Source organism: Rhinoderma darwinii, unplaced genomic scaffold (genome assembly GCF_050947455.1).
Source record: "Rhinoderma darwinii isolate aRhiDar2 unplaced genomic scaffold, aRhiDar2.hap1 Scaffold_742, whole genome shotgun sequence".
Taxonomy (NCBI): domain Eukaryota; kingdom Metazoa; phylum Chordata; class Amphibia; order Anura; family Rhinodermatidae; genus Rhinoderma; species Rhinoderma darwinii.
The window spans coordinates 186059-207341 of NW_027464304.1; the positions used below are offsets into that span (position 1 = coordinate 186059).

The 21283-nt window shown below is 47.7% G+C and overlaps 14 non-coding genes across 14 annotated transcripts; all 14 read right to left on the reverse strand.

Annotated features, from left to right (window-relative positions):
- Window positions 1–738: 738 nt before the first annotated feature.
- LOC142730110 (U2 spliceosomal RNA) lies at window positions 739–929 on the reverse strand. Its single transcript, XR_012878769.1, has one exon. It is a non-coding gene; the product is annotated as a U2 spliceosomal RNA (small nuclear RNA).
- A 1304-nt stretch (window positions 930–2233) lies between these two features.
- Window positions 2234–2424, reverse strand: LOC142730112 (U2 spliceosomal RNA). The gene has a single exon (XR_012878771.1). It is a non-coding gene; the product is annotated as a U2 spliceosomal RNA (small nuclear RNA).
- A 1292-nt stretch (window positions 2425–3716) lies between these two features.
- Window positions 3717–3907, reverse strand: LOC142730113 (U2 spliceosomal RNA). The gene has a single exon (XR_012878772.1). It is a non-coding gene; the product is annotated as a U2 spliceosomal RNA (small nuclear RNA).
- A 1304-nt stretch (window positions 3908–5211) lies between these two features.
- LOC142730114 (U2 spliceosomal RNA) lies at window positions 5212–5402 on the reverse strand. Its single transcript, XR_012878773.1, has one exon. It is a non-coding gene; the product is annotated as a U2 spliceosomal RNA (small nuclear RNA).
- A 1300-nt stretch (window positions 5403–6702) lies between these two features.
- Window positions 6703–6893, reverse strand: LOC142730115 (U2 spliceosomal RNA). Its single transcript, XR_012878774.1, has one exon. It is a non-coding gene; the product is annotated as a U2 spliceosomal RNA (small nuclear RNA).
- Window positions 6894–8189: 1296 nt separating this feature from the next.
- Window positions 8190–8380, reverse strand: LOC142730116 (U2 spliceosomal RNA). The gene has a single exon (XR_012878775.1). It is a non-coding gene; the product is annotated as a U2 spliceosomal RNA (small nuclear RNA).
- A 1281-nt stretch (window positions 8381–9661) lies between these two features.
- LOC142730117 (U2 spliceosomal RNA) lies at window positions 9662–9852 on the reverse strand. The gene has a single exon (XR_012878776.1). It is a non-coding gene; the product is annotated as a U2 spliceosomal RNA (small nuclear RNA).
- Window positions 9853–11132: 1280 nt separating this feature from the next.
- On the reverse strand, window positions 11133–11323 carry LOC142730118 (U2 spliceosomal RNA). Its single transcript, XR_012878777.1, has one exon. It is a non-coding gene; the product is annotated as a U2 spliceosomal RNA (small nuclear RNA).
- Window positions 11324–12603: 1280 nt separating this feature from the next.
- LOC142730120 (U2 spliceosomal RNA) lies at window positions 12604–12794 on the reverse strand. Its single transcript, XR_012878778.1, has one exon. It is a non-coding gene; the product is annotated as a U2 spliceosomal RNA (small nuclear RNA).
- A 1284-nt stretch (window positions 12795–14078) lies between these two features.
- Window positions 14079–14269, reverse strand: LOC142730121 (U2 spliceosomal RNA). Its single transcript, XR_012878779.1, has one exon. It is a non-coding gene; the product is annotated as a U2 spliceosomal RNA (small nuclear RNA).
- Window positions 14270–15565: 1296 nt separating this feature from the next.
- LOC142730122 (U2 spliceosomal RNA) lies at window positions 15566–15756 on the reverse strand. The gene has a single exon (XR_012878780.1). It is a non-coding gene; the product is annotated as a U2 spliceosomal RNA (small nuclear RNA).
- Window positions 15757–17036: 1280 nt separating this feature from the next.
- LOC142730124 (U2 spliceosomal RNA) lies at window positions 17037–17227 on the reverse strand. The gene has a single exon (XR_012878782.1). It is a non-coding gene; the product is annotated as a U2 spliceosomal RNA (small nuclear RNA).
- A 1276-nt stretch (window positions 17228–18503) lies between these two features.
- LOC142730125 (U2 spliceosomal RNA) lies at window positions 18504–18694 on the reverse strand. Its single transcript, XR_012878783.1, has one exon. It is a non-coding gene; the product is annotated as a U2 spliceosomal RNA (small nuclear RNA).
- A 1292-nt stretch (window positions 18695–19986) lies between these two features.
- LOC142730126 (U2 spliceosomal RNA) lies at window positions 19987–20177 on the reverse strand. Its single transcript, XR_012878784.1, has one exon. It is a non-coding gene; the product is annotated as a U2 spliceosomal RNA (small nuclear RNA).
- Window positions 20178–21283: the final 1106 nt, after the last annotated feature.

Sequence of the window (21283 nt, forward strand, 5' to 3'; positions counted from 1 at the left end):
ACTGCAACAGCCGGCCGCCAGGCTGTCTTTTTTTTGCACAGCTAGTTGCCTCCAGGAGGCCACAAGAGGGAGACAAGGGACTGCAAAATGGAAAATAGGCATCCACCAACTTTACAGACAACTTCTCCTTGCTCCTACAACCTCCATCCTTGCACAGTTTGTTATTCTTCTAGGTAACATAGTAACAAATCCAAATTGCTGCTCTCTTTGTAGGCAAGCAAGGCTTTGTTGCAACTGCAATTCTTACTTCTTCTTGAAATGTAGGGACGACAGTACATTCCAACACATCCATCTAGTGTACACAGGTAGGTCCATTGTGGCGGGCAGGCGAGCGGGCGGGCTGCTTTATTGGCTGTTTGCTGTTCCCCTACTCCACTCCACTATTTGACTGTTGTGCTGCATCAATCAATCAATCAATCAATCAATCAATCAATCAATCAGTGGCTGGCTCAGGTGCAGCTCTTTAACTTACCTAAAAGGGAGGGCGGAGAGAAGACAAGGAAGGTGAATGAGGTGTTCCAATGTGAAATGCCGGAAACACAGAAACACAGACGACACACAACAAGAGGTGGCAATCTATTCATTAATTGCATTTAATCAATGAGCTCATTATCACTCATGCATTGTCCAACAGGTGTTGAAATAATGGGATTAAAAGGGGAGATCCCTTCAGAAAGACAGAAACAATAGCAAAGACAAAAAACACTTTTGGAATCTGCTTTTAGTCAACACATAAGGAAAGGGTGCACCGGTCCTGGAAATACTGCAATACCAGGTCAATGCGTGGAGTGGACAGAGCAAGCTCTATTTCCATCTCCCTGTTCTAAAAATCCATTTAATATATGGTCCCCAGATAGGGGACGTATCAGATATTAAACTGATAAGAACAGATACTACACTTGATCTTAGCCAAAAGGCCGAGAAGCGATAACCCGAACGGGACGCGCGTTGCCCGAGCCTGCCCGATACTGCTGTTCAGCCCTTGCAGCGATTCAGCCTACTTCTAGGCAATTCCATGGGGCCCTGCAGGCTCACACACTCACAGCTACACGGGAGGTGAATAAAGGCCGGAGAGGAAGCCAGACAGGATTTGCTTCTTTTGCTTGCACCACAATGCAGTGCTGAAAGAGGAGGAATCTACATAAAAACGCCTTCCTGGCAACGCCCAAATGCCCTGCTGCCATGCAGATAAACACTGGCAGCGGCAGCAAGTGCATGCCCACAGCCACCCCTTGTTCCTTCACACCTTGTATCAGCTGTAATCCAGTCCAGTCCAGTGCTGCCTGCTGAGCAGCACTGACCAACACTGCCTGGGCCCAGGCTTTTATCTCTGAGGCCCCATTATGATGTCAGAAAGCTGGCTCTGGAATCCTGAGGGCTCCACTATGACACGTGCAAAGTTCCGTCTGAACTTTATATAAGACGGTGAGGCTCAGTCAGTCACTCAGTGTTGCCTGAGAGGGCAACACTGCAACAGCCGGCCGCCAGGCTGTCTTTTTTTTGCACAGCTAGTTGCCTCCAGGAGGCCACAAGAGGGAGACAAGGGACTGCAAAATGGAAAATAGGCATCCACCAACTTTACAGACAACTTCTCCTTGCTCCTACAACCTCCATCCTTGCACAGTTTGTTATTCTTCTAGGTAACATAGTAACAAATCCAAATTGCTGCTCTCTTTGTAGGCAAGCAAGGCTTTGTTGCAACTGCAATTCTTACTTCTTCTTGAAATGTAGGGACGACAGTACATTCCATCACATCCATCTAGTGTACACAGGTAGGTCCATTGTGGCGGGCAGGCGAGCGGGCGGGCTGCTTTATTGGCTGTTTGCTGTTCCCCTACTCCACTCCACTATTTGACTGTTGTGCTGCATCAATCAATCAATCAATCAATCAATCAATCAATCAATCAATCAATCAATCAATCAATCAATCAATCAGTGGCTGGCTCAGGTGCAGCTCTTTAACTTACCTAAAAGGGAGGGCGGAGAGAAGACAAGGAAGGTGAATGAGGTGTTCCAATGTGAAATGCCGGAAACACAGAAACACAGACGACACACAACAAGAGGTGGCAATCTATTCATTAATTGCATTTAATCAATGAGCTCATTATCACTCATGCATTGTCCAACAGGTGTTGAAATAATGGGATTAAAAGGGGAGATCCCTTCAGAAAGACAGAAACAATAGCAAAGACAAAAAACACTTTTGGAATCTGCTTTTAGTCAACACATAAGGAAAGGGTGCACCGGTCCTGGAAATACTGCAATACCAGGTCAATGCGTGGAGTGGACAGAGCAAGCTCTATTTCCATCTCCCTGTTCTAAAAATCCATTTAATATATGGTCCCCAGATAGGGGACGTATCAGATATTAAACTGATAAGAACAGATACTACACTTGATCTTAGCCAAAAGGCCGAGAAGCGATAACCCGAATGGGCCGCGCGTTGCCCGAGCCTGCCCGATACTGCTGTTCAGCCCTTGCAGCGATTCAGCCTACTTCTAGGCAATTCCATGGGGCCCTGCAGGCTCACACACTCACAGCTACACGGGAGGTGAATAAAGGCCGGAGAGGAAGCCAGACAGGATTTGCTTCTTTTGCTTGCACCACAATGCAGTGCTGAAAGAGGAGGAATCTACATAAAAACGCCTTCCTGGCAACGCCCAAATGCCCTGCTGCCATGCAGATAAACACTGGCAGCGGCAGCAAGTGCATGCCCACAGCCACCCCTTGTTCCTTCACACCTTGTATCAGCTGTAATCCAGTCCAGTCCAGTGCTGCCTGCTGAGCAGCACTGACCAACACTGCCTGGGCCCAGGCTTTTATCTCTGAGGCCCCATTATGATGTCAGAAAGCTGGCTCTGGAATCCTGAGGGCTCCACTATGACACGTGCAAAGTTCCGTCTGAACTTTATATAAGACGGTGAGGCTCAGTCAGTCACTCAGTGTTGCCTGAGAGGGCAACACTGCAACAGCCGGCCGCCAGGCTGTCTTTTTTTTGCACAGCTAGTTGCCTCCAGGAGGCCACAAGAGGGAGACAAGGGACTGCAAAATGGAAAATAGGCATCCACCAACTTTACAGACAACTTCTCCTTGCTCCTACAACCTCCATCCTTGCACAGTTTGTTATTCTTCTAGGTAACATAGTAACAAATCCAAATTGCTGCTCTCTTTGTAGGCAAGCAAGGCTTTGTTGCAACTGCAATTCTTACTTCTTCTTGAAATGTAGGGACGACAGTACATTCCATCACATCCATCTAGTGTAAACAGGTAGGTCCATTGTGGCGGGCAGGCGAGCGGGCGGGCTGCTTTATTGGCTGTTTGCTGTTCCCCTACTCCACTCCACTATTTGACTGTTGTGCTGCATCAATCAATCAATCAATCAATCAATCAATCAATCAATCAATCAATCAATCAATCAGTGGCTGGCTCAGGTGCAGCTCTTTAACTTACCTAAAAGGGAGGGCGGAGAGAAGACAAGGAAGGTGAATGAGGTGTTCCAATGTGAAATGCCGGAAACACAGAAACACAGACGACACACAACAAGAGGTGGCAATCTATTCATTAATTGCATTTAATCAATGAGCTCATTATCACTCATGCATTGTCCAACAGGTGTTGAAATAATGGGATTAAAAGGGGAGATCCCTTCAGAAAGACAGAAACAATAGCAAAGACAAAAAACACTTTTGGAATCTGCTTTTAGTCAACACATAAGGAAAGGGTGCACCGGTCCTGGAAATACTGCAATACCAGGTCAATGCGTGGAGTGGACAGAGCAAGCTCTATTTCCATCTCCCTGTTCTAAAAATCCATTTAATATATGGTCCCCAGATAGGGGACGTATCAGATATTAAACTGATAAGAACAGATACTACACTTGATCTTAGCCAAAAGGCCGAGAAGCGATAACCCGAACGGGCCGCGCGTTGCCCGAGCCTGCCCGATACTGCTGTTCAGCCCTTGCAGCGATTCAGCCTACTTCTAGGCAATTCCATGGGGCCCTGCAGGCTCACACACTCACAGCTACACGGGAGGTGAATAAAGGCCGGAGAGGAAGCCAGACAGGATTTGCTTCTTTTGCTTGCACCACAATGCAGTGCTGAAAGAGGAGGAATCTACATAAAAACGCCTTCCTGGCAACGCCCAAATGCCCTGCTGCCATGCAGATAAACACTGGCAGCGGCAGCAAGTGCATGCCCACAGCCACCCCTTGTTCCTTCACACCTTGTATCAGCTGTAATCCAGTCCAGTCCAGTGCTGCCTGCTGAGCAGCACTGACCAACACTGCCTGGGCCCAGGCTTTTATCTCTGAGGCCCCATTATGATGTCAGAAAGCTGGCTCTGGAATCCTGAGGGCTCCACTATGACACGTGCAAAGTTCCGTCTGAACTTTATATAAGACGGTGAGGCTCAGTCAGTCACTCAGTGTTGCCTGAGAGGGCAACACTGCAACAGCCGGCCGCCAGGCTGTCTTTTTTTTGCACAGCTAGTTGCCTCCAGGAGGCCACAAGAGGGAGACAAGGGACTGCAAAATGGAAAATAGGCATCCACCAACTTTACAGACAACTTCTCCTTGCTCCTACAACCTCCATCCTTGCACAGTTTGTTATTCTTCTAGGTAACATAGTAACAAATCCAAATTGCTGCTCTCTTTGTAGGCAAGCAAGGCTTTGTTGCAACTGCAATTCTTACTTCTTCTTGAAATGTAGGGACGACAGTACATTCCATCACATCCATCTAGTGTACACAGGTAGGTCCATTGTGGCGGGCAGGCGAGCGGGCGGGCTGCTTTATTGGCTGTTTGCTGTTCCCCTACTCCACTCCACTATTTGACTGTTGTGCTGCATCAATCAATCAATCAATCAATCAATCAATCAATCAATCAATCAATCAATCAATCAATCAATCAATCAGTGGCTGGCTCAGGTGCAGCTCTTTAACTTACCTAAAAGGGAGGGCGGAGAGAAGACAAGGAAGGTGAATGAGGTGTTCCAATGTGAAATGCCGGAAACACAGAAACACAGACGACACACAACAAGAGGTGGCAATCTATTCATTAATTGCATTTAATCAATGAGCTCATTATCACTCATGCATTGTCCAACAGGTGTTGAAATAATGGGATTAAAAGGGGAGATCCCTTCAGAAAGACAGAAACAATAGCAAAGACAAAAAACACTTTTGGAATCTGCTTTTAGTCAACACATAAGGAAAGGGTGCACCGGTCCTGGAAATACTGCAATACCAGGTCAATGCGTGGAGTGGACAGAGCAAGCTCTATTTCCATCTCCCTGTTCTAAAAATCCATTTAATATATGGTCCCCAGATAGGGGACGTATCAGATATTAAACTGATAAGAACAGATACTACACTTGATCTTAGCCAAAAGGCCGAGAAGCGATAACCCGAACGGGCCGCGCGTTGCCCGAGCCTGCCCGATACTGCTGTTCAGCCCTTGCAGCGATTCAGCCTACTTCTAGGCAATTCCATGGGGCCCTGCAGGCTCACACACTCACAGCTACACGGGAGGTGAATAAAGGCCGGAGAGGAAGCCAGACAGGATTTGCTTCTTTTGCTTGCACCACAATGCAGTGCTGAAAGAGGAGGAATCTACATAAAAACGCCTTCCTGGCAACGCTCAAATGCCCTGCTGCCATGCAGATAAACACTGGCAGCGGCAGCAAGTGCATGCCCACAGCCACCCCTTGTTCCTTCACACCTTGTATCAGCTGTAATCCAGTCCAGTCCAGTGCTGCCTGCTGAGCAGCACTGACCAACACTGCCTGGGCCCAGGCTTTTATCTCTGAGGCCCCATTATGATGTCAGAAAGCTGGCTCTGGAATCCTGAGGGCTCCACTATGACACGTGCAAAGTTCCGTCTGAACTTTATATAAGACGGTGAGGCTCAGTCAGTCACTCAGTGTTGCCTGAGAGGGCAACACTGCAACAGCCGGCCGCCAGGCTGTCTTTTTTTTGCACAGCTAGTTGCCTCCAGGAGGCCACAAGAGGGAGACAAGGGACTGCAAAATGGAAAATAGGCATCCACCAACTTTACAGACAACTTCTCCTTGCTCCTACAACCTCCATCCTTGCACAGTTTGTTATTCTTCTAGGTAACATAGTAACAAATCCAAATTGCTGCTCTCTTTGTAGGCAAGCAAGGCTTTGTTGCAACTGCAATTCTTACTTCTTCTTGAAATGTAGGGACGACAGTACATTCCATCACATCCATCTAGTGTACACAGGTAGGTCCATTGTGGCGGGCAGGCGAGCGGGCGGGCTGCTTTATTGGCTGTTTGCTGTTCCCCTACTCCACTCCACTATTTGACTGTTGTGCTGCATCAATCAATCAATCAATCAATCAATCAATCAATCAATCAATCAATCAATCAATCAATCAATCAGTGGCTGGCTCAGGTGCAGCTCTTTAACTTACCTAAAAGGGAGGGCGGAGAGAAGACAAGGAAGGTGAATGAGGTGTTCCAATGTGAAATGCCGGAAACACAGAAACACAGACGACACACAACAAGAGGTGGCAATCTATTCATTAATTGCATTTAATCAATGAGCTCATTATCACTCATGCATTGTCCAACAGGTGTTGAAATAATGGGATTAAAAGGGGAGATCCCTTCAGAAAGACAGAAACAATAGCAAAGACAAAAAACACTTTTGGAATCTGCTTTTAGTCAACACATAAGGAAAGGGTGCACCGGTCCTGGAAATACTGCAATACCAGGTCAATGCGTGGAGTGGACAGAGCAAGCTCTATTTCCATCTCCCTGTTCTAAAAATCCATTTAATATATGGTCCCCAGATAGGGGACGTATCAGATATTAAACTGATAAGAACAGATACTACACTTGATCTTAGCCAAAAGGCCGAGAAGCGATAACCCGAACGGGCCGCGCGTTGCCCGAGCCTGCCCGATACTGCTGTTCAGCCCTTGCAGCGATTCAGCCTACTTCTAGGCAATTCCATGGGGCCCTGCAGGCTCACACACTCACAGCTACACGGGAGGTGAATAAAGGCCGGAGAGGAAGCCAGACAGGATTTGCTTCTTTTGCTTGCACCACAATGCAGTGCTGAAAGAGGAGGAATCTACATAAAAACGCCTTCCTGGCAACGCCCAAATGCCCTGCTGCCATGCAGATAAACACTGGCAGCGGCAGCAAGTGCATGCCCACAGCCACCCCTTGTTCCTTCACACCTTGTATCAGCTGTAATCCAGTCCAGTCCAGTGCTGCCTGCTGAGCAGCACTGACCAACACTGCCTGGGCCCAGGCTTTTATCTCTGAGGCCCCATTATGATGTCAGAAAGCTGGCTCTGGAATCCTGAGGGCTCCACTATGACACGTGCAAAGTTCCGTCTGAACTTTATATAAGACGGTGAGGCTCAGTCAGTCACTCAGTGTTGCCTGAGAGGGCAACACTGCAACAGCCGGCCGCCAGGCTGTCTTTTTTTTGCACAGCTAGTTGCCTCCAGGAGGCCACAAGAGGGAGACAAGGGACTGCAAAATGGAAAATAGGCATCCACCAACTTTACAGACAACTTCTCCATGCTCCTACAACCTCCATCCTTGCACAGTTTGTTATTCTTCTAGGTAACATAGTAACAAATCCAAATTGCTGCTCTCTTTGTAGGCAAGCAAGGCTTTGTTGCAACTGCAATTCTTACTTCTTCTTGAAATGTAGGGACGACAGTACATTCCATCACATCCATCTAGTGTACACAGGTAGGTCCATTGTGGCGGGCAGGCGAGCGGGCGGGCTGCTTTATTGGCTGTTTGCTGTTCCCCTACTCCACTCCACTATTTGACTGTTGTGCTGCATCAATCAATCAATCAATCAATCAATCAATCAATCAATCAATCAATCAATCAATCAATCAGTGGCTGGCTCAGGTGCAGCTCTTTAACTTACCTAAAAGGGAGGGCGGAGAGAAGACAAGGAAGGTGAATGAGGTGTTCCAATGTGAAATGCCGGAAACACAGAAACACAGACGACACACAACAAGAGGTGGCAATCTATTCATTAATTGCATTTAATCAATGAGCTCATTATCACTCATGCATTGTCCAACAGGTGTTGAAATAATGGGATTAAAAGGGGAGATCCCTTCAGAAAGACAGAAACAATAGCAAAGACAAAAAACACTTTTGGAATCTGCTTTTAGTCAACACATAAGGAAAGGGTGCACCGGTCCTGGAAATACTGCAATACCAGGTCAATGCGTGGAGTGGACAGAGCAAGCTCTATTTCCATCTCCCTGTTCTAAAAATCCATTTAATATATGGTCCCCAGATAGGGGACGTATCAGATATTAAACTGATAAGAACAGATACTACACTTGATCTTAGCCAAAAGGCCGAGAAGCGATAACCCGAACGGGCCGCGCGTTGCCCGAGCCTGCCCGATACTGCTGTTCAGCCCTTGCAGCGATTCAGCCTACTTCTAGGCAATTCCATGGGGCCCTGCAGGCTCACACACTCACAGCTACACGGGAGGTGAATAAAGGCCGGAGAGGAAGCCAGACAGGATTTGCTTCTTTTGCTTGCACCACAATGCAGTGCTGAAAGAGGAGGAATCTACATAAAAACGCCTTCCTGGCAACGCTCAAATGCCCTGCTGCCATGCAGATAAACACTGGCAGCGGCAGCAAGTGCATGCCCACAGCCACCCCTTGTTCCTTCTATCAGCTGTAATCCAGTCCAGTCCAGTGCTGCCTGCTGAGCAGCACTGACCAACACTGCCTGGGCCCAGGCTTTTATCTCTGAGGCCCCATTATGATGTCAGAAAGCTGGCTCTGGAATCCTGAGGGCTCCACTATGACACGTGCAAAGTTCCGTCTGAACTTTATATAAGACGGTGAGGCTCAGTCAGTCACTCAGTGTTGCCTGAGAGGGCAACACTGCAACAGCCGGCCGCCAGGCTGTCTTTTTTTTGCACAGCTAGTTGCCTCCAGGAGGCCACAAGAGGGAGACAAGGGACTGCAAAATGGAAAATAGGCATCCACCAACTTTACAGACAACTTCTCCTTGCTCCTACAACCTCCATCCTTGCACAGTTTGTTATTCTTCTAGGTAACATAGTAACAAATCCAAATTGCTGCTCTCTTTGTAGGCAAGCAAGGCTTTGTTGCAACTGCAATTCTTACTTCTTCTTGAAATGTAGGGACCCATCACATCCATCTAGTGTACACAGGTAGGTCCATTGTGGCGGGCAGGCGAGCGGGCGGGCTGCTTTATTGGCTGTTTGCTGTTCCCCTACTCCACTCCACTATTTGACTGTTGTGCTGCATCAATCAATCAATCAATCAATCAATCAATCAATCAATCAATCAATCAATCAATCAATCAATCAGTGGCTGGCTCAGGTGCAGCTCTTTAACTTACCTAAAAGGGAGGGCGGAGAGAAGACAAGGAAGGTGAATGAGGTGTTCCAATGTGAAATGCCGGAAACACAGAAACACAGACGACACACAACAAGAGGTGGCAATCTATTCATTAATTGCATTTAATCAATGAGCTCATTATCACTCATGCATTGTCCAACAGGTGTTGAAATAATGGGATTAAAAGGGGAGATCCCTTCAGAAAGACAGAAACAATAGCAAAGACAAAAAACACTTTTGGAATCTGCTTTTAGTCAACACATAAGGAAAGGGTGCACCGGTCCTGGAAATACTGCAATACCAGGTCAATGCGTGGAGTGGACAGAGCAAGCTCTATTTCCATCTCCCTGTTCTAAAAATCCATTTAATATATGGTCCCCAGATAGGGGACGTATCAGATATTAAACTGATAAGAACAGATACTACACTTGATCTTAGCCAAAAGGCCGAGAAGCGATAACCCGAACGGGCCGCGCGTTGCCCGAGCCTGCCCGATACTGCTGTTCAGCCCTTGCAGCGATTCAGCCTACTTCTAGGCAATTCCATGGGGCCCTGCAGGCTCACACACTCACAGCTACACGGGAGGTGAATAAAGGCCGGAGAGGAAGCCAGACAGGATTTGCTTCTTTTGCTTGCACCACAATGCAGTGCTGAAAGAGGAGGAATCTACATAAAAACGCCTTCCTGGCAACGCCCAAATGCCCTGCTGCCATGCAGATAAACACTGGCAGCGGCAGCAAGTGCATGCCCACAGCCACCCCTTGTTCCTTCACACCTTGTATCAGCTGTAATCCAGTCCAGTCCAGTGCTGCCTGCTGAGCAGCACTGACCAACACTGCCTGGGCCCAGGCTTTTATCTCTGAGGCCCCATTATGATGTCAGAAAGCTGGCTCTGGAATCCTGAGGGCTCCACTATGACACGTGCAAAGTTCCGTCTGAACTTTATATAAGACGGTGAGGCTCAGTCAGTCACTCAGTGTTGCCTGAGAGGGCAACACTGCAACAGCCGGCCGCCAGGCTGTCTTTTTTTTGCACAGCTAGTTGCCTCCAGGAGGCCACAAGAGGGAGACAAGGGACTGCAAAATGGAAAATAGGCATCCACCAACTTTACAGACAACTTCTCCTTGCTCCTACAACCTCCATCCTTGCACAGTTTGTTATTCTTCTAGGTAACATAGTAACAAATCCAAATTGCTGCTCTCTTTGTAGGCAAGCAAGGCTTTGTTGCAACTGCAATTCTTACTTCTTCTTGAAATGTAGGGACGACAGTACATTCCATCACATCCATCTAGTGTACACAGGTAGGTCCATTGTGGCGGGCAGGCGAGCGGGCGGGCTGCTTTATTGGCTGTTTGCTGTTCCCCTACTCCACTCCACTATTTGACTGTTGTGCTGCATCAATCAATCAATCAATCAATCAATCAATCAATCAATCAATCAGTGGCTGGCTCAGGTGCAGCTCTTTAACTTACCTAAAAGGGAGGGCGGAGAGAAGACAAGGAAGGTGAATGAGGTGTTCCAATGTGAAATGCCGGAAACACAGAAACACAGACGACACACAACAAGAGGTGGCAATCTATTCATTAATTGCATTTAATCAATGAGCTCATTATCACTCATGCATTGTCCAACAGGTGTTGAAATAATGGGATTAAAAGGGGAGATCCCTTCAGAAAGACAGAAACAATAGCAAAGACAAAAAACACTTTTGGAATCTGCTTTTAGTCAACACATAAGGAAAGGGTGCACCGGTCCTGGAAATACTGCAATACCAGGTCAATGCGTGGAGTGGACAGAGCAAGCTCTATTTCCATCTCCCTGTTCTAAAAATCCATTTAATATATGGTCCCCAGATAGGGGACGTATCAGATATTAAACTGATAAGAACAGATACTACACTTGATCTTAGCCAAAAGGCCGAGAAGCGATAACCCGAACGGGCCGCGCGTTGCCCGAGCCTGCCCGATACTGCTGTTCAGCCCTTGCAGCGATTCAGCCTACTTCTAGGCAATTCCATGGGGCCCTGCAGGCTCACACACTCACAGCTACACGGGAGGTGAATAAAGGCCGGAGAGGAAGCCAGACAGGATTTGCTTCTTTTGCTTGCACCACAATGCAGTGCTGAAAGAGGAGGAATCTACATAAAAACGCCTTCCTGGCAACGCCCAAATGCCCTGCTGCCATGCAGATAAACACTGGCAGCGGCAGCAAGTGCATGCCCACAGCCACCCCTTGTTCCTTCACACCTTGTATCAGCTGTAATCCAGTCCAGTCCAGTGCTGCCTGCTGAGCAGCACTGACCAACACTGCCTGGGCCCAGGCTTTTATCTCTGAGGCCCCATTATGATGTCAGAAAGCTGGCTCTGGAATCCTGAGGGCTCCACTATGACACGTGCAAAGTTCCGTCTGAACTTTATATAAGACGGTGAGGCTCAGTCAGTCACTCAGTGTTGCCTGAGAGGGCAACACTGCAACAGCCGGCCGCCAGGCTGTCTTTTTTTTGCACAGCTAGTTGCCTCCAGGAGGCCACAAGAGGGAGACAAGGGACTGCAAAATGGAAAATAGGCATCCACCAACTTTACAGACAACTTCTCTTTGCTCCTACAACCTCCATCCTTGCACAGTTTGTTATTCTTCTAGGTAACATAGTAACAAATCCAAATTGCTGCTCTCTTTGTAGGCAAGCAAGGCTTTGTTGCAATTGCAATTCTTACTTCTTCTTGAAATGTAGGGACGACAGTACATTCCATCACATCCATCTAGTGTACACAGGTAGGTCCATTGTGGCGGGCAGGCGAGCGGGCGGGCTGCTTTATTGGCTGTTTGCTGTTCCCCTACTCCACTCCACTATTTGACTGTTGTGCTGCATCAATCAATCAATCAATCAATCAATCAATCAATCAATCAATCAGTGGCTGGCTCAGGTGCAGCTCTTTAACTTACCTAAAAGGGAGGGCGGAGAGAAGACAAGGAAGGTGAATGAGGTGTTCCAATGTGAAATGCCGGAAACACAGAAACACAGACGACACACAACAAGAGGTGGCAATCTATTCATTAATTGCATTTAATCAATGAGCTCATTATCACTCATGCATTGTCCAACAGGTGTTGAAATAATGGGATTAAAAGGGGAGATCCCTTCAGAAAGACAGAAACAATAGCAAAGACAAAAAACACTTTTGGAATCTGCTTTTAGTCAACACATAAGGAAAGGGTGCACCGGTCCTGGAAATACTGCAATACCAGGTCAATGCGTGGAGTGGACAGAGCAAGCTCTATTTCCATCTCCCTGTTCTAAAAATCCATTTAATATATGGTCCCCAGATAGGGGACGTATCAGATATTAAACTGATAAGAACAGATACTACACTTGATCTTAGCCAAAAGGCCGAGAAGCGATAACCCGAACGGGCCGCGCGTTGCCCGAGCCTGCCCGATACTGCTGTTCAGCCCTTGCAGCGATTCAGCCTACTTCTAGGCAATTCCATGGGGCCCTGCAGGCTCACACACTCACAGCTACACGGGAGGTGAATAAAGGCCGGAGAGGAAGCCAGACAGGATTTGCTTCTTTTGCTTGCACCACAATGCAGTGCTGAAAGAGGAGGAATCTACATAAAAACGCCTTCCTGGCAACGCCCAAATGCCCTGCTGCCATGCAGATAAACACTGGCAGCGGCAGCAAGTGCATGCCCACAGCCACCCCTTGTTCCTTCACACCTTGTATCAGCTGTAATCCAGTCCAGTCCAGTGCTGCCTGCTGAGCAGCACTGACCAACACTGCCTGGGCCCAGGCTTTTATCTCTGAGGCCCCATTATGATGTCAGAAAGCTGGCTCTGGAATCCTGAGGGCTCCACTATGACACGTGCAAAGTTCCGTCTGAACTTTATATAAGACGGTGAGGCTCAGTCAGTCACTCAGTGTTGCCTGAGAGGGCAACACTGCAACAGCCGGCCGCCAGGCTGTCTTTTTTTTGCACAGCTAGTTGCCTCCAGGAGGCCACAAGAGGGAGACAAGGGACTGCAAAATGGAAAATAGGCATCCACCAACTTTACAGACAACTTCTCCTTGCTCCTACAACCTCCATCCTTGCACAGTTTGTTATTCTTCTAGGTAACATAGTAACAAATCCAAATTGCTGCTCTCTTTGTAGGCAAGCAAGGCTTTGTTGCAACTGCAATTCTTACTTCTTCTTGAAATGTAGGGACGACAGTACATTCCATCACATCCATCTAGTGTACACAGGTAGGTCCATTGTGGCGGGCAGGCGAGCGGGCGGGCTGCTTTATTGGCTGTTTGCTGTTCCCCTACTCCACTCCACTATTTGACTGTTGTGCTGCATCAATCAATCAATCAATCAATCAATCAATCAATCAATCAATCAATCAGTGGCTGGCTCAGGTGCAGCTCTTTAACTTACCTAAAAGGGAGGGCGGAGAGAAGACAAGGAAGGTGAATGAGGTGTTCCAATGTGAAATGCCGGAAACACAGAAACACAGACGACACACAACAAGAGGTGGCAATCTATTCATTAATTGCATTTAATCAATGAGCTCATTATCACTCATGCATTGTCCAACAGGTGTTGAAATAATGGGATTAAAAGGGGAGATCCCTTCAGAAAGACAGAAACAATAGCAAAGACAAAAAACACTTTTGGAATCTGCTTTTAGTCAACACATAAGGAAAGGGTGCACCGGTCCTGGAAATACTGCAATACCAGGTCAATGCGTGGAGTGGACAGAGCAAGCTCTATTTCCATCTCCCTGTTCTAAAAATCCATTTAATATATGGTCCCCAGATAGGGGACGTATCAGATATTAAACTGATAAGAACAGATACTACACTTGATCTTAGCCAAAAGGCCGAGAAGCGATAACCCGAACGGGCCGCGCGTTGCCCGAGCCTGCCCGATACTGCTGTTCAGCCCTTGCAGCGATTCAGCCTACTTCTAGGCAATTCCATGGGGCCCTGCAGGCTCACACACTCACAGCTACACGGGAGGTGAATAAAGGCCGGAGAGGAAGCCAGACAGGATTTGCTTCTTTTGCTTGCACCACAATGCAGTGCTGAAAGAGGAGGAATCTACATAAAAACGCCTTCCTGGCAACGCCCAAATGCCCTGCTGCCATGCAGATAAACACTGGCAGCGGCAGCAAGTGCATGCCCACAGCCACCCCTTGTTCCTTCACACCTTGTATCAGCTGTAATCCAGTCCAGTCCAGTGCTGCCTGCTGAGCAGCACTGACCAACACTGCCTGGGCCCAGGCTTTTATCTCTGAGGCCCCATTATGATGTCAGAAAGCTGGCTCTGGAATCCTGAGGGCTCCACTATGACACGTGCAAAGTTCCGTCTGAACTTTATATAAGACGGTGAGGCTCAGTCAGTCACTCAGTGTTGCCTGAGAGGGCAACACTGCAACAGCCGGCCGCCAGGCTGTCTTTTTTTTGCACAGCTAGTTGCCTCCAGGAGGCCACAAGAGGGAGACAAGGGACTGCAAAATGGAAAATAGGCATCCACCAACTTTACAGACAACTTCTCCTTGCTCCTACAACCTCCATCCTTGCACAGTTTGTTATTCTTCTAGGTAACATAGTAACAAATCCAAATTGCTGCTCTCTTTGTAGGCAAGCAAGGCTTTGTTGCAACTGCAATTCTTACTTCTTCTTGAAATGTAGGGACGACAGTACATTCCATCACATCCATCTAGTGTACACAGGTAGGTCCATTGTGGCGGGCAGGCGAGCGGGCGGGCTGCTTTATTGGCTGTTTGCTGTTCCCCTACTCCACTCCACTATTTGACTGTTGTGCTGCATCAATCAATCAATCAATCAATCAATCAATCAATCAATCAATCAATCAATCAATCAATCAGTGGCTGGCTCAGGTGCAGCTCTTTAACTTACCTAAAAGGGAGGGCGGAGAGAAGACAAGGAAGGTGAATGAGGTGTTCCAATGTGAAATGCCGGAAACACAGAAACACAGACGACACACAACAAGAGGTGGCAATCTATTCATTAATTGCATTTAATCAATGAGCTCATTATCACTCATGCATTGTCCAACAGGTGTTGAAATAATGGGATTAAAAGGGGAGATCCCTTCAGAAAGACAGAAACAATAGCAAAGACAAAAAACACTTTTGGAATCTGCTTTTAGTCAACACATAAGGAAAGGGTGCACCGGTCCTGGAAATACTGCAATACCAGGTCAATGCGTGGAGTGGACAGAGCAAGCTCTATTTCCATCTCCCTGTTCTAAAAATCCATTTAATATATGGTCCCCAGATAGGGGACGTATCAGATATTAAACTGATAAGAACAGATACTACACTTGATCTTAGCCAAAAGGCCGAGAAGCGATAACCCGAATGGGCCGCGCGTTGCCCGAGCCTGCCCGATACTGCTGTTCAGCCCTTGCAGCGATTCAGCCTACTTCTAGGCAATTCCATGGGGCCCTGCAGGCTCACACACTCACAGCTACACGGGAGGTGAATAAAGGCCGGAGAGGAAGCCAGACAGGATTTGCTTCTTTTGCTTGCACCACAATGCAGTGCTGAAAGAGGAGGAATCTACATAAAAACGCCTTCCTGGCAACGCCAAAATGCCCTGCTGCCATGCAGATAAACACTGGCAGCGGCAGCAAGTGCATGCCCACAGCCACCCCTTGTTCCTTCACACCTTGTATCAGCTGTAATCCAGTCCAGTCCAGTGCTGCCTGCTGAGCAGCACTGACCAACACTGCCTGGGCCCAGGCTTTTATCTCTGAGGCCCCATTATGATGTCAGAAAGCTGGCTCTGGAATCCTGAGGGCTCCACTATGACACGTGCAAAGTTCCGTCTGAACTTTATATAAGACGGTGAGGCTCAGTCAGTCACTCAGTGTTGCCTGAGAGGGCAACACTGCAACAGCCGGCCGCCAGGCTGTCTTTTTTTTGCACAGCTAGTTGCCTCCAGGAGGCCACAAGAGGGAGACAAGGGACTGCAAAATGGAAAATAGGCATCCACCAACTTTACAGACAACTTCTCCTTGCTCCTACAACCTCCATCCTTGCACAGTTTGTTATTCTTCTAGGTAACATAGTAACAAATCCAAATTGCTGCTCTCTTTGTAGGCAAGCAAGGCTTTGTTGCAACTGCAATTCTTACTTCTTCTTGAAATGTAGGGACGACAGTACATTCCATCACATCCATCTAGTGTACACAGGTAGGTCCATTGTGGCGGGCAGGCGAGCGGGCGGGCTGCTTTATTGGCTGTTTGCTGTTCCCCTACTCCACTCCACTATTTGACTGTTGTGCTGCATCAATCAATCAATCAATCAATCAATCAATCAATCAATCAATCAGTGGCTGGCTCAGGTGCAGCTCTTTAACTTACCTAAAAGGGAGGGCGGAGAGAAGACAAGGAAGGTGAATGAGGTGTTCCAATGTGAAATGCCGGAAACACAGAAACACAGACGACACACAACAAGAGGTGGCAATCTATTCATTAATTGCATTTAATCAATGAGCTCATTATCACTCATGCATTGTCCAACAGGTGTTGAAATAATGGGATTAAAAGGGGAGATCCCTTCAGAAAGACAGAAACAATAGCAAAGACAAAAAACACTTTTGGAATCTGCTTTTAGTCAACACATAAGGAAAGGGTGCACCGGTCCTGGAAATACTGCAATACCAGGTCAATGCGTGGAGTGGACAGAGCAAGCTCTATTTCCATCTCCCTGTTCTAAAAATCCATTTAATATATGGTCCCCAGATAGGGGACGTATCAGATATTAAACTGATAAGAACAGATACTACACTTGATCTTAGCCAAAAGGCCGAGAAGCGATAACCCGAACGGGCCGCGCGTTGCCCGAGCCTGCCCGATACTGCTGTTCAGCCCTTGCAGCGATTCAGCCTACTTCTAGGCAATTCCATGGGGCCCTGCAGGCTCACACACTCACAGCTACACGGGAGGTGAATAAAGGCCGGAGAGGAAGCCAGACAGGATTTGCTTCTTTTGCTTGCACCACAATGCAGTGCTGAAAGAGGAGGAATCTACATAAAAACGCCTTCCTGGCAACGCCCAAATGCCCTGCTGCCATGCAGATAAACACTGGCAGCGGCAGCAAGTGCATGCCCACAGCCACCCCTTGTTCCTTCACACCTTGTATCAGCTGTAATCCAGTCCAGTCCAGTGCTGCCTGCTGAGCAGCACTGACCAACACTGCCTGGGCCCAGGCTTTTATCTCTGAGGCCCCATTATGATGTCAGAAAGCTGGCTCTGGAATCCTGAGGGCTCCACTATGACACGTGCAAAGTTCCGTCTGAACTTTATATAAGACGGTGAGGCTCAGTCAGTCACTCAGTGTTGCCTGAGAGGGCAACACTGCAACAGCCGGCCGCCAGGCTGTCTTTTTTTTGCACAGCTAGTTGCCTCCAGGAGGCCACAAGAGGGAGACAAGGGACTGCAAAATGGAAAATAGGCATCCACCAACTTTACAGACAACTTCTCCTTGCTCCTACAACCTCCATCCTTGCACAGTTTGTTATTCTTCTAGGTAACATAGTAACAAATCCAAATTGCTGCTCTCTTTGTAGGCAAGCAAGGCTTTGTTGCAACTGCAATTCTTACTTCTTCTTGAAATGTAGGGACGACAGTACATTCCATCACATCCATCTAGTGTACACAGGTAGGTCCATTGTGGCGGGCAGGCGAGCGGGCGGGCTGCTTTATTGGCTGTTTGCTGTTCCCCTACTCCACTCCACTATTTGACTGTTGTGCTGCATCAATCAATCAATCAATCAATCAATCAATCAATCAATCAGTGGCTGGCTCAGGTGCAGCTCTTTAACTTACCTAAAAGGGAGGGCGGAGAGAAGACAAGGAAGGTGAATGAGGTGTTCCAATGTGAAATGCCGGAAACACAGAAACACAGACGACACACAACAAGAGGTGGCAATCTATTCATTAATTGCATTTAATCAATAAGCTCATTATCACTCATGCATTGTCCAACAGGTGTTGAAATAATGGGATTAAAAGGGGAGATCCCTTCAGAAAGACAGAAACAATAGCAAAGACAAAAAACACTTTTGGAATCTGCTTTTAGTCAACACATAAGGAAAGGGTGCACCGGTCCTGGAAATACTGCAATACCAGGTCAATGCGTGGAGTGGACAGAGCAAGCTCTATTTCCATCTCCCTGTTCTAAAAATCCATTTAATATATGGTCCCCAGATAGGGGACGTATCAGATATTAAACTGATAAGAACAGATACTACACTTGATCTTAGCCAAAAGGCCGAGAAGCGATAACCCGAACGGGCCGCGCGTTGCCCGAGCCTGCCCGATACTGCTGTTCAGCCCTTGCAGCGATTCAGCCTACTTCTAGGCAATTCCATGGGGCCCTGCAGGCTCACACACTCACAGCTACACGGGAGGTGAATAAAGGCCGGAGAGGAAGCCAGACAGGATTTGCTTCTTTTGCTTGCACCACAATGCAGTGCTGAAAGAGGAGGAATCTACATAAAAACGCCTTCCTGGCAACGCCCAAATGCCCTGCTGCCATGCAGATAAACACTGGCAGCGGCAGCAAGTGCATGCCCACAGCCACCCCTTGTTCCTTCACACCTTGTATCAGCTGTAATCCAGTCCAGTCCAGTGCTGCCTGCTGAGCAGCACTGACCAACACTGCCTGGGCCCAGGCTTTTATCTCTGAGGCCCCATTATGATGTCAGAAAGCTGGCTCTGGAATCCTGAGGGCTCCACTATGACACGTGCAAAGTTCCGTCTGAACTTTATATAAGACGGTGAGGCTCAGTCAGTCACTCAGTGTTGCCTGAGAGGGCAACACTGCAACAGCCGGCCGCCAGGCTGTCTTTTTTTTGCACAGCTAGTTGCCTCCAGGAGGCCACAAGAGGGAGACAAGGGACTGCAAAATGGAAAATAGGCATCCACCAACTTTACAGACAACTTCTCCTTGCTCCTACAACCTCCATCCTTGCACAGTTTGTTATTCTTCTAGGTAACATAGTAACAAATCCAAATTGCTGCTCTCTTTGTAGGCAAGCAAGGCTTTGTTGCAACTGCAATTCTTACTTCTTCTTGAAATGTAGGGACGACAGTACATTCCATCACATCCATCTAGTGTACACAGGTAGGTCCATTGTGGCGGGCAGGCGAGCGGGCGGGCTGCTTTATTGGCTGTTTGCTGTTCCCCTACTCCACTCCACTATTTGACTGTTGTGCTGCATCAATCAATCAATCAATCAATCAATCAATCAATCAATCAATCAATCAATCAATCAGTGGCTGGCTCAGGTGCAGCTCTTTAACTTACCTAAAAGGGAGGGCGGAGAGAAGACAAGGAAGGTGAATGAGGTGTTCCAATGTGAAATGCCGGAAACACAGAAACACAGACGACACACAACAAGAGGTGGCAATCTATTCATTAATTGCATTTAATCAATGAGCTCATTATCACTCATGCATTGTCCAACAGGTGTTGAAATAATGGGATTAAAAGGGGAGATCCCTTCAGAAAGACAGAAACAATAGCAAAGACAAAAAACACTTTTGGAATCTGCTTTTAGTCAACACATAAGGAAAGGGTGCACCGGTCCTGGAAATACTGCAATACCAGGTCAATGCGTGGAGTGGACAGAGCAAGCTCTATTTCCATCTCCCTGTTCTAAAAATCCATTTAATATATGGTCCCCAGATAGGGGACGTATCAGATATTAAACTGATAAGAACAGATACTACACTTGATCTTAGCCAAAAGGCCGAGAAGCGATAACCCGAACGGGCCGCGCGTTGCCCGAGCCTGCCCGATACTGCTGTTCAGCCCTTGCAGCGATTCAGCCTACTTCTAGGCAATTCCATGGGGCCCTGCAGGCTCACACACTCACAGCTACACGGGAGGTGAATAAAGGCCGGAGAGGAAGCCAGACAGGATTTGCTTCTTTTGCTTGCACCACAATGCAGTGCTGAAAGAGGAGGAATCTACATAAAAACGCCTTCCTGGCAACGCCCAAATGCCCTGCTGCCATGCAGATAAACACTGGCAGCGGCAGCAAGTGCATGCCCACAGCCACCCCTTGTTCCTTCACACCTTGTATCAGCTGTAATCCAGTCCAGTCCAGTGCTGCCTGCTGAGCAGCACTGACCAACACTGCCTGGGCCCAGGCTTTTATCTCTGAGGCCCCATTATGATGTCAGAAAGCTGGCTCTGGAATCCTGAGGGCTCCACTATGACACGTGCAAAGTTCCGTCTGAACTTTATATAAGACGGTGAGGCTCAGTCAGTCACTCAGTGTTGCCTGAGAGGGCAACACTGCAACAGCCGGCCGCCAGGCTGTCTTTTTTTTGCACAGCTAGTTGCCTCCAGGAGGCCACAAGAGGGAGACAAGGGACTGCAAAATGGAAAATAGGCATCCACCAACTTTACAGACAACTTCTCCTTGCTCCTACAACCTCCATCCTTGCACAGTTTGTTATTCTTCTAGGTAACATAGTAACAAATCCAAATTGCTGCTCTCTTTGTAGGCAAGCAAGGCTTTGTTGCAACTGCAATTCTTACTTCTTCTTGAAATGTAGGGACGACAGTACATTCCATCACATCCATCTAGTGTACACAGGTAGGTCCATTGTGGCGGGCAGGCGAGCGGGCGGGCTGCTTTATTGGCTGTTTGCTGTTCCCCTACTCCACTCCACTATTTGACTGTTGTGCTGCATCAATCAATCAATCAATCAATCAATCAATCAATCAATCAATCAATCAATCAATCAATCAATCAATCAGTGGCTGGCTCAGGTGCAGCTCTTTAACTTACCTAAAAGGGAGGGCGGAGAGAAGACAAGGAAGGTGAATGAGGTGTTCCAATGTGAAATGCCGGAAACA